Source organism: Sinocyclocheilus grahami, unplaced genomic scaffold (assembly GCF_001515645.1).
Source record: "Sinocyclocheilus grahami isolate Dianchi unplaced genomic scaffold, SAMN03320097.WGS_v1.1 scaffold127.1, whole genome shotgun sequence".
Lineage (NCBI taxonomy): Eukaryota > Metazoa > Chordata > Actinopteri > Cypriniformes > Cyprinidae > Sinocyclocheilus > Sinocyclocheilus grahami.
In genome coordinates this window covers 1,907,526-1,919,274 of record NW_015505306.1, presented here as the reverse complement: position 1 = coordinate 1,919,274, position 11,749 = coordinate 1,907,526, and the positions used below count along the sequence as shown (strand labels likewise).

Genomic DNA, 11,749 nt, shown 5'->3' with positions numbered 1-11,749 from the left:
TAGTTCTTGCTTTGGAAGAATATTTACAGTGAAAATCCAGATTCATTTAAATTAGACTCAAATTAAAATGTTTCTCTTCTGGTTCATACTACTACTGGCTACATAGTACACTAATAGGATACTGTCAGTTCAATGCAAATTAAATAGTTTTCAGGAGAGTAATAATTTTGGATTTTAGTATAATGACAATTTGGAAAACAACATGTTGTCTTTTTTAAAATATTATAAAGAAAATACATTTATAATGAATCCACACACAGTACAAATGTATCTTATCCATTAAAATATACAGCTGCCTGAATATTTCAGGAAATCTTCCCTCAGGGGACCATATTAAAAGTTTGAAAAGCCCTTTTCTAGACATTATAACAGAACGCACATGTGAGTATAGACTAGCGTGTGTAAGTCCGTCCTCTATCAAGGTGCCCGAGCTCTCTGTATTTCAATGCCCTCCAGTCAGGTTTTCACCGAAGACTGGCACGAACACCCCGGAAGAATGACTATTATGAATATGAACTCTCAGTTCACAGCGTCTGACAAATCCGCTCCTGTTCAGACCCTGACAAAGTCATCTTCCTCCGCGCTCTGTTTCTGTCTCGCCTAACAAAACATTTGGAGTGACTATTAGAAAAAAATGAATGCATTTCACCGGCAAGGACTCGGTAAAAACACGGTTGTCTTGGTGCTCGTGTTGAGCGCCGCTCGTTGCTGTCAAGCGTTCAACTTGGATGTGAGGTTTGCAGTCGCAGTTTGTTTGGGCTTTCTGTTGCACTACACGAGCAGGTCGTAGGAGAGAAAAGACACCTGTAAGTATATTTTTAATGTATTATTATGAGTCTGACCTGACTCCAGGTGAAATGTCATAATAAGGACAAAATCTTCTCACGGATGTGCACCTGTTGAGCGTTTTATATCTGCATTAACGATATTTTTAGTTACTTTTTAATGACGCCTATTCTTTTGTCAGGTTTTATTTAGTTATGCAGCCAAGATTTAATCACAAATGCGATTTATTCTAAATATTAGCCTACCTGAATGCTTGTTTTTTTTTTCTATGATGGGCATGCTGAAAGTCATTTGGGTATTTTTTAAGGGTTTAAAGTAAAAAAATGTAGGTGGTGTAATTGTCCAAAGTATTTTTCCAAGTAAAATAAATAAATAGTAAATTATTCAAGAATTTCAGTTTTTATTATTATTGTTATTAATAATAATAATAATAATAATTATTATCTTTTGTTCACCAAATCAAAGTCAGTATGGAGTAACCATCATGCAGAAAGCCATTTTGTTGTCATGTGACCAGAGTACACCTTTAGACCTGCGTCATGTATGTGTCTTAAAGGGGTCATATGATGCGATTTCATGTTTTCCTTTGTCTTTGGAGTGTTAAAAGCTGTTTGTGCATACAGAAGATCCGTAAAGTCGCAAAGATTAAAGTCTCAAACCCAAAGAGATATTCTTTATAAAAGTTAAGAGTCAGCCACGCCTACCTAAAACGGCTCGTTCTAACACGCCCCCACATGTCTACGTCACTGTGTGGGAAGAGTTGCATAACACCGCCCAAATGTATACGCAAAGAAAGAAGGTGTAACTTTATTGTTGCTGCCACCGCCGCCGCCAAGTTGTGGAGACGCTGTGTGTTTCGTTGCGAAAGCCAAACTATTTTTTTTTTGCCTGCCAAAAGAGGACACAACTAGAAATCAGTGGTTAAGTTTTATTTACAACACTGTTCAAGAACAGTACAACCCAAATATACGAGTGTGTGCAGCGCATTTTATGGAGAAAAGTCTCCTGAACCTGTTAGGGGCATAACATTTTGCGTCACATGCTTGAGGTATTCGGCCAATCACAACTCACTAGATATTTGGCCAATCAGAGCACACCGTGCTTTTCAGACCGAAGAGCTTTGTAAAAATCGTTGCGTTTCAGAAAGGCGGGGCATAGAGGAGCAAAAATAATGTACAGTATGTGGAAAATAAAGTGTTTTTTTAACCTTAAACCGCGTAAACACATTGCACCAAATACACAAAATAATGTTTTTTTAACAACGTCATATGACCCCTTCAAGATTTGTTTTATATACTCTCTTAAATATAAAGGTGCTTGAAAGGTTCTTCACAGCGATGCCATAGAAGAACCATTTTTGGTTCCACAAAGAACCATTCAGTCAAAGGTTCTTTAAAGAACCATCTCTTTCTTATCTTTTTATAATCTGAAGAACCTTCTTTCGCCACAAAGAACCATTTGTGAAACAGAAAGGTCCTTCAGATGTTAAAGGTTCTTTATGAAACCATTTAGACAAAAAGGTACTTCTATGGCATCGTGAAGCACCTTTATTTTTAAGAGTGTATGACATATTTTGACCCTTTTATGAAATTACACAGTAGGTGATTGGAGAAAATCTAAGAAAAGTTATTGATATTCATGACTCAAAAATCATAATATTTGTAAAAAAAAATAATTATCTTGGAAAATACGTTTAAACTTAAAAAAAGATAATTAAAATACACTAATTTATCCAAGGTGTCAGGAAAGTATTGTTTTTTTAAAGAGTTATTAAATTAGAATTGTTGTAGAAACTTGGTGTGTGACCTAAAATACACATCTAAAGTCTAAAACATATACAATGAATTAACCTGATTATATTAGGCCATACCAACAAAACTAAATTAAGGATATGATCAGGTAGAAATAGATCCTTATAATAATGGCATCTTATTACTACTACAGTGTAATCTGCACACCTTATTTTTTCTCTTATGACTGTGTGATATGAAGATTGAATAACCTGAAAAAGTTATGTTTGTCATTGTTCATGTCTGAATGTTTTGGTCGAAATTTTTGAAATGCTCTTATGACCTTCTTGTTTCTGTTTTTGTGGCATTGAATTAACTTGATTAACTCAGGTAAATGTTTAACATGAAAGCTCCGTTTCACAAGAGGATATGAGACAGTGATAAGACCGCCCGTTACTGTGACTTAGGGCTGGGCAGGTCATGCATGCACTTGTCTAATATTTTATGGTTGCTACAACAGTTTTTGCCTTCTTTGTTCTCAAATACTGTTGCTCAAATTTTTATTCTTGACAACCCATATTTTGAGATTTGATACTGAAAGTGATGAATAAAAGTCCTAATGGGTACAGCTGGCCAGAGTCAGTTGTGAAATGGGCATAGAAACTGAATAAACAAAGCACCATAACTAATGTTGGTTAAGGCCTTCTGAGCTTTACACATTGGCCACTTACCCCCTGCTGCAGTGAAATAACCAACTGATCATTTACAGTAGTCAGTAAGTTCCTCTGAGACCCATTTGCTCAAGACTGAAGCAGTACATTTTGCTTTGTAGTTCACTTATTTATGATTCTCACTAAATGAATTGGAGCTTATGAGTGCCGTGAGACCTGTATCGCCAGCCTCATAAGGCAATAACTAGTACAGAGTGAGTTAGTCGTATGCAAGGAGACTGAGCTCAACAACAATATCATATTATCTGCAGTCTAACACCTATAATTTAATGTTATAGTGGGACATAAAGTCTTTTTCAAAGACACTCAGTGGGAGTAGTAGAAAAAACACCAGCTTTGCAGAAAATCGTGCACGATAGCGCAGGTAGATACTGGTTTGCACACAATGCTTTTTTCATCTCCCCAGGAAATTAGAATTCCACAGATTTCACAACGAAAGCCAGCCGCGTAACTGCATTGACTTTCTGTGAAACATAGCATTTGAGCATATAACCAATAAATATGACCATAACAGTGCAAAATAATGATTTGTCATTTGTTTTCTGAGGGCTCAGGCAGAATACTTGGCGCTTTGTGGTTTTATTTAAAACAGAGGTATTGCTGAAGTATATTAATTATTGACAGCTATATGGTGCCATAATAGAACACCCTGACTTTTCAATTTAGCCGTCAGCATATGATTGAGCCACAAGGTAGCATTTTATAAGCATGTTAAAAACCACAACACATTACAGACTCCTATATAAAGGCCTAAAGCAATATACACAATGAAACCACAAATCTGTCTCATCTTATGATGTTTCATGTGTAATTTCTGCGAGCACAATCGTCTTTGATTTAATAATACTTAGATTTGGCTGTATAGGACACACTGCAGACACAGAATGAATGAAGTACACCCAAAGAAGACTAAATGAATCATAAGACATGTCTCTTCATTTTTAACAGATGTAGGAAACTGTACCACAGGAGAGCAGTGGTGTCTGGACTGGCCCATTTCCCTTTGTGGTCTGTGAATGCTATGCTCTCCAAAACAGGGTGGTGTAAATGTTTGCTGTTTGTCGTATTAAATGCAGCTATAAGTTGAAACAAAGGAAAAACAGATTGAGTGTTTGTGTCTGCCCTTGTCATTGTCCTAGTGGAGTCATCCCAAGCTAATGTGAAGCTGTCTGTGTTGCTAAATACATTTTCTGGTGACTTCCTGATTGCCTGTCATTGAACCTCAGTGGAAGAGCACTGCATTTGTCTGCTTCCCTGCATCTTCTTTGTTGGTGGCGATTTAAAAAAAATATGAAGAAAACTCTTAAGTTGTTTAGGAAGCTAGCTACTATGTTTTTGTAATTCGGAAGAGATTTTTGCTCTTTCATATTGGGAATAAATTTCCCCACTCCTGATTTCTGATTTATGTATGCATCAACTGTGCCGAGGTCCTTCTGATCTTATCCGTGCCGACAATTTGAGAAACAAGATCAGTCACGTTGATATTAATTGGACTGGCTAGACATTCATCATCTTGTCGAACACATAAAGGACTGGCTCATTGGCACACAAGGACATCTTGTGTTTGGCTGGCTATTTCTGTGGTTTGATCTTTGGTCATTTGTCTCACACAATGTCATAGACTAATAACCTGTTTCCTTCATGTGATGGCGTTCGCTAGAGCAGCAGAAGTGATTCTTTAGTGCTGCTGGTGTGCTGAATGTTCTCAGATCCTCATGATGACCACAGACAACTTCTCATCATGCTTAAGTTCTCTGTAAAGCCACAAGCTGAAATTCTCACAGCTGAGATCCAGTTACCGACTGAACAACTGCAGCAAATGTTTAAAGCCTACGTGGTGATGATGGATCTAGCATGTGAGAACATACATAGTCAGTGTGGGTGGTACGCAGTGCCTTTGTTTTGTGTTGGGACTTTTATTTTGCTTAGTTTCCTGTTTACTGTGCTTGATTTGAGTTTTTTTCTTGATGTCATTGAATTTCGGATTAAAATGATTTGTTTGTTTCATGGAGGGCTTGGATATATAACTTGGGGTGAGCGATATGACCAAAATCTTATATCACAATGAGTAATTTTATTTCACGGTAATAATATATATCACAATATAGTTATTTTTGCTAAATGAGGTCTATAGGTTTATGATATTAAAATTTTGATACCATAGAAATTCCATAATTCTTGTCACCAGTGTCACTATCACAAAAACGAATACTAGCCTAAATTAAAAAAAACTCAAGCTCACTGAAGACAGGTAAACAATCAACGATTAAATAATAAGAAACTAATTATAAGCAATAGGACAAAAAATTCAAGTAGAAAAAATAAATAAAAAATGCTACATACATTGTATAAAATAATCAAATGTACTGTATAAACAAACTGCATATTTTTCACTGTATATATATATAGAGATGATACTTCAAAATCTCTACCGGTTGCCAAATTTCTACCGGTTAATCGTGTCTACCAGTATATCGCCCACCTCTAGTACTAACTACTATTCTTCCTTCTAGTTACACAAGTGTCTCATTAAAAATGTCTAAAAATTTATAAAACTGATCCGAAATCAGGTAAAAACCATAGACACTGGTTTAATGGTTCTACGTTGCGGGGCATTCTAAGTGATTCATGGGTTCTCTGCTCCCCCAAACCAATGGTGAATCATTGAAACTTTGAAACGTTTCGAAGCAGTTGTACTGTAACGAAGCCTTGTGAAATCACAGGACTTTGGCATACATACTCCGAATCACTGGTTCGAAACAAATGATTCGCAAAGGTTTCGAAGTTTGACAAAGCATTGCTTTGAAAGCACCAAATATTTTCTCTTATGTTCCTCGTGTGCTCCTCCGTTTTTGCTTCCTATTCTTAATAAACTGCTCACCTCAGTCCTCACCTCAACTTCTCCTTTGTTTCCCACAAAACATTGCAGTGGGTAAATAGTAGAAATGGGTAAATGTACATCTGTGGTCTTTGAGTGTGTTAGTCTTCCAGCATGTCTTTTTGTTTAATATAGTTTGTCGACCATTATAGACTCATCTTAGAATCCTTAAAAAATTGAATCACTGTTATTAAGAAAATTATTTGAAAATCAATAATAATAACAAATGTTTCCTGAGCATCCAATCAGCATATTAGAAAGATTTGTGAAGCATCATGTGACACTGAAGACTGGAGAATTAGCTGCTGAAAATTCAGCTTTGCCATCACATGAATAAATTACATTGTAAAACATATTAAAATAAAAGTTATTTTAAATTGTAATAACATTTCACAATATTTTAGTATTCTTGATCAAATAAATGCAGCATTTGTGAGCTTTAGAGACTTCTTTCAAAAACATTAAAAAGTCTTACAACCCCAAACGTTTAAACCGTATCATATGTCACATGTGTTTTCTTTCTCAGCTGTTTGCTTTCACTTAAGACCTAAATTGCCGTGTTTATGAGGGTACTTGCAAAGATGGGCATTTTGACACATACAGGTGTCTGTATTTAACCGTTCTAGGACTATAAAGCGTCAAAAATAACTGACATAAAAAATAAAAGACACATACATAACGTTCAATTCTCCCACGCTCTATAAGCCTCTCTGACAGCGCGCGCATATAGCAAAGTTGTCTTTCACTGATTGTGTTTCAATCGCTTAAAATCACTTGTTTTTAAACCGCAATGTTTTAAAACGCATGCAAATGGTAAGTTTCCATGACCATGTAGCACAGCAACGTCACGTAAGCGTGTAACCGCGATAGAGATGATACTTCAAAATCTCTACCGGTTGCCAAATTTCTTCCGGTTAATCGTGTCTACCAGTATATCGCCCACCTCTAGTACTAACTACTATTCTTCCTTCTAGTTACACAAGTGTCTCATTAAAAATGTCTAAAAATTTATAAAACTGATCCGAAATCAGGTAAAAACCATAGACACTGGTTTAATGGTTCTACGTTGCGGGGCATTCTAAGTGATTCATGGGTTCTCTGCTCCCCCAAACCAATGGTGAATCATTGAAACTTTGAAACGTTTCGAAGCAGTTGTACTGTAACGAAGCCTTGTGAAATCACAGGACTTTGGCATACATACTCCGAATCACTGGTTCGAAACAAATGATTCGCAAAGGTTTCGAAGTTTGACAAAGCATTGCTTTGAAAGCACCAAATATTTTCTCTTATGTTCCTCGTGTGCTCCTCCGTTTTTGCTTCCTATTCTTAATAAACTGCTCACCTCAGTCCTCACCTCAACTTCTCCTTTGTTTCCCACAAAACATTGCAGTGGGTAAATAGTAGAAATGGGTAAATGTACATCTGTGGTCTTTGAGTGTGTTAGTCTTCCAGCATGTCTTTTTGTTTAATATAGTTTGTCGACCATTATAGACTCATCTTAGAATCCTTAAAAAATTGAATCACTGTTATTAAGAAAATTATTTGAAAATCAATAATAATAACAAATGTTTCCTGAGCATCCAATCAGCATATTAGAAAGATTTGTGAAGCATCATGTGACACTGAAGACTGGAGAATTAGCTGCTGAAAATTCAGCTTTGCCATCACATGAATAAATTACATTGTAAAACATATTAAAATAAAAGTTATTTTAAATTGTAATAACATTTCACAATATTTTAGTATTCTTGATCAAATAAATGCAGCATTTGTGAGCTTTAGAGACTTCTTTCAAAAACATTAAAAAGTCTTACAACCCCAAACGTTTAAACCGTATCATATGTAATAGTAGTATATACTATTTTAACTTTTTTATTTATTTATTTAAATTTTTCATTGACTGATTAACCAGGAGATATATCACCTATGGCTTGAGGTGCTTTATATAAAATGGCTGCACTGACTGTTTGTTGAAACAAGCTGTTGAGGAAATAACACTGACTCTCTCCATTCTCTGACCTGTAGCTACTCTATTGCTGTTCTGTCTCATTACTCAAAACTAGACACAGAACTTACATAGTTCAGAGTAGGGCTGCACGATTAATCGAATGCGATTGTCATGCGCATTTTGATAGTAATGCCAGTTCTGTAATCAGCAGGAAATCATCGCTTTCAGATGGAGCAGAATTTACTACACATAGCCGTAGTTCACTGACAAGTTATGCAAAAAAATCGCAGACGATTTTATTGCGCGATTATGAAATAGAAAGAAATCGTTTGCGATAATGACAGCTATTCGCATAGCTTCTCGGTGAACTACGGCTCTGTGAAGTAAATGCTGCTCCATCTGAAAGCATGTGAAAATGCCACATTTAATAACATATTTTTACTCCAAACTCATTTCATAACATAGGTCGAGTGTTTGAAATAAATCCTTCTGTGAGATGATGTGGCTTCTTACACAGAATAAGGCACACAACATATTTCATAGTATTTAAGCAGTGATAAAGGCATTGCATTATAAATATACTTTATTTTAATGAAAATTATAATAATAAGAACTCCGATAAACCATATATTGCCGTAGTCGTGTGTTTATTAGTCACATTGACTCAATGAAAGCAGTTGAATCTTCTGTTTATTCAACTGCAGCGATAGGCATTTTCTGGGTTTATTCTGCGAGGCGTATTTGGAGTTTCAGCGCGAGAGCGCCCTCTGGCCTTTGGATGGAGGTTTACTGCTGATCACAGAACCGTGCTTCACTGAAAGATACGCATGACAATCGCAGCTGTGAGTGTTCTGCTTTTGTAAGGTGTTAATGTTATAGCTGTCACGGGCAGGGTGTTCTAGAGATGAGGCAGGACGACGAAGATGATGAATACAATAATATTTAATAAAGAAACAACAGGAAATCCAGACAGGGTAGACATCAACATTCACAAGGTAACATTCACAGGAACATTGACATTGACAATAACCGACAAACTAGACTACAGGAGGCAGGAACTAATATGAGGAATCAGGAGCCCTTCCCAGGCTAAATTGGGGATCAGGAGCCCTTCCTGGGCTAAACGAGGAATCAGGAGCCCTTCTTGGGCTGAACTGGGGATCGGGAGCCCTTCCTGGGCTGAATTGGGGATCGGGAGCCCTTCCTGGGCTCGACAGGGGATTGGGAGCCATTCCGAGGCTCGACAGGGGATCGGGAGCCATTCCGAGGCTCGACAGGGGATCGGGAGCCTTTCCTGGGCTAAACTGAGGATTCTGAGGTCTCTCCTCCTCATTTTGGCATTGACTTCCCTCCATATTCTGGCCCTTATGTCCCGCCATAGTCAGCTCACTCTCAGCCATGATGCAGGGGGCGGAGCTCCTCTCTGCGTTCTCTCCGTCCACGGCTTGCCCCCTCGTGGTGGGCACTGTCACCGGCTCTCGCACCTGGTCTGACGGGTTGGGCTCAACATCCGAGGCGATCCTCCGCTCAGTCGCTTGGCTTCGCTCTGGCTCGAGGATCGCGGGGGGAAATGGCTCTCTGTCATCGGTGGGCTCTGGCTGATGCTCCGTACCGCGGCGAGATGGTGGGCTGGGCTCTGGGTCCGAAGTGGATTCGGCGAGATCCTCCATGGGGCCGATGGTGAGTGGGAACCCGTTTCTCGCCAGAGTTCACTCCACAAAGGCGGCAAATTCCTCCCGAGGACCATCTTCGGATGACCGAAGCGCGTCGTCCGGATAGCTGGTGACCATCAGGAACAGTCTGGTATGGTCCTCGAGGGTCCTGCCTTCCTGCTCCAGCAGGAGAAGGAGGAATTTATTTTAAGGTTCAATTCTCACTATTAACTATTTGCTTATTAGCATGCATATTACTAGCATATTAGCTGTTTATTAGTACTTATTATATAGGCACATATTAATGCGTTATTCTGTATGACCATGTTCTAGATCCCTTAACCCAACCCAATACCTAAAATTAACAACTAACTTACTAACTATTAATAAGCTGCAAATTAGTATTTTATTGAGGGAAAACTCTTAGTTAATAGTGAATATGTGTTCCCTTATCTAAAGTGTTACCAAATTTAAAGTGGATGCAAACGAAGATGTGAGGGATGTGTCTTTACAATGCCGCAAACTCATGTAACTCGTCAGCTCATGTAATTTCCCCAACTCACAACTTTCAAAAGTGTTTTATGGAGTTTATGGAGTTTTCTTTAGAAAGATGTTTTGTCAGCTGAACAACCAATATGTTGTTAAACTTCATTACCATCCATTGAACACACTGCATTCCTATCCCTCACAGCCTTGTTTTCATTCCTGTCAAAAATTAAATATGGTGCTACCCTGACTAAGGTTGGTTATCGTTAATGTAATTTGTGAATATGCAGGCCCATCCATCACTTCTTACAAGACTTGAAAAACTTGAATCGTAACAAGACTTGAAAAGTCCCATAATAATCAACAAAATTATGATGTTACGTTTGAGTATTATTAAAAATATCATTATGGTGCTTGAGTTGTCAATTGAGTAGGGTAGGCACTATGAAAACTTCGGGTTCCACTTCTTTAAAATCATTGAGTGGTCTAGACAGCATGTCATAAAACACTTTCAGCTGAAGTAGAGTGGGTTTGTCTCGCCTCTGGGCTGGAAAGCCTGAGGAATAATGACTTGCTGTACATGTGGAGCATCCTGGGTTTTTGGATTAGATATTATTCATTAATCTGTAACAGCTGGAATGTCAAGAATGAGATTTGTCACCTTGTGAATGTTCTAGTTGACCATAGCAGCTCTGATCCATGAGGTTCCTGTAAAGAAAGGCTTAAATGTGTGTTATAAATGATAAAGAAGGGAATAGTTTTATGAAATGTGAATTTAAACTACTGGGGTTGGTAAGATTTGTAATGTTTTGGAAAGAAGTCTCTTAAGCATACTAAGGCTGCATTTATACGGTAATATTGTGAAATATTAGTACAACTTTAAATAACTGTTTTCTAATTTAATATATTTGAAAATGTCATTTATTCCTGTGATGCAAAGCTGAATTTTCAGCAGCTATTACTCCAGTCTTTAGAGTCACATGATCCTTCAGAAATAATTTTAATATGCTGATTTGGTGCTCAAGAAACATTTCTTATTATTATGAATGTTGAAAACAGTTGTGCTGTTTAATATTGTTGTGGAAACCATAATTATTTTCAGGATTCTTTGACTAATAGAAAATTAATGAACGAAAGTTCATGAATAAAATAAACTGAATTCGAACATTATAAATGTCTTTACTGTAACTTTTGGTAATTTCAATTTGCCCTTGCTGAATAAAAGTAAAAATCTTACTTTCCCCTTTTGAATGGTAATGTGCATATATGGTGGTGAACAGTTTTTAAACCAATATGTGCAGATCACATGATGTTAGCATATTGCTAAGCTAATACTAAAATAATCTAGATTCAACTGTTTTTATTGATATTGTTCAGTTTTGTTTGTTGTCGCTTTTTCTTAACTTATCTTGATGGATTTATTTTTTCACTGAACGCAGTGCATTATTGGACTCGGTGTTCGAACTATACCGTGGACTTTGGGGGAGCCCACTTGTTTTTTTTTATAACGGGGGGGGGGGGGGGTCGGGGGCTTGCCC

The 11,749-nt window shown here is 37.4% G+C and overlaps 1 pseudogene; it reads left to right on the top strand.

Annotated features, from left to right (window-relative positions):
- The first annotated feature begins 421 nt into the window (after nt 1–421).
- Nucleotides 422–11,749, top strand: part of LOC107590407 (integrin alpha-3-like) — a 36,548-nt pseudogene continuing 25,220 nt past the window's right edge.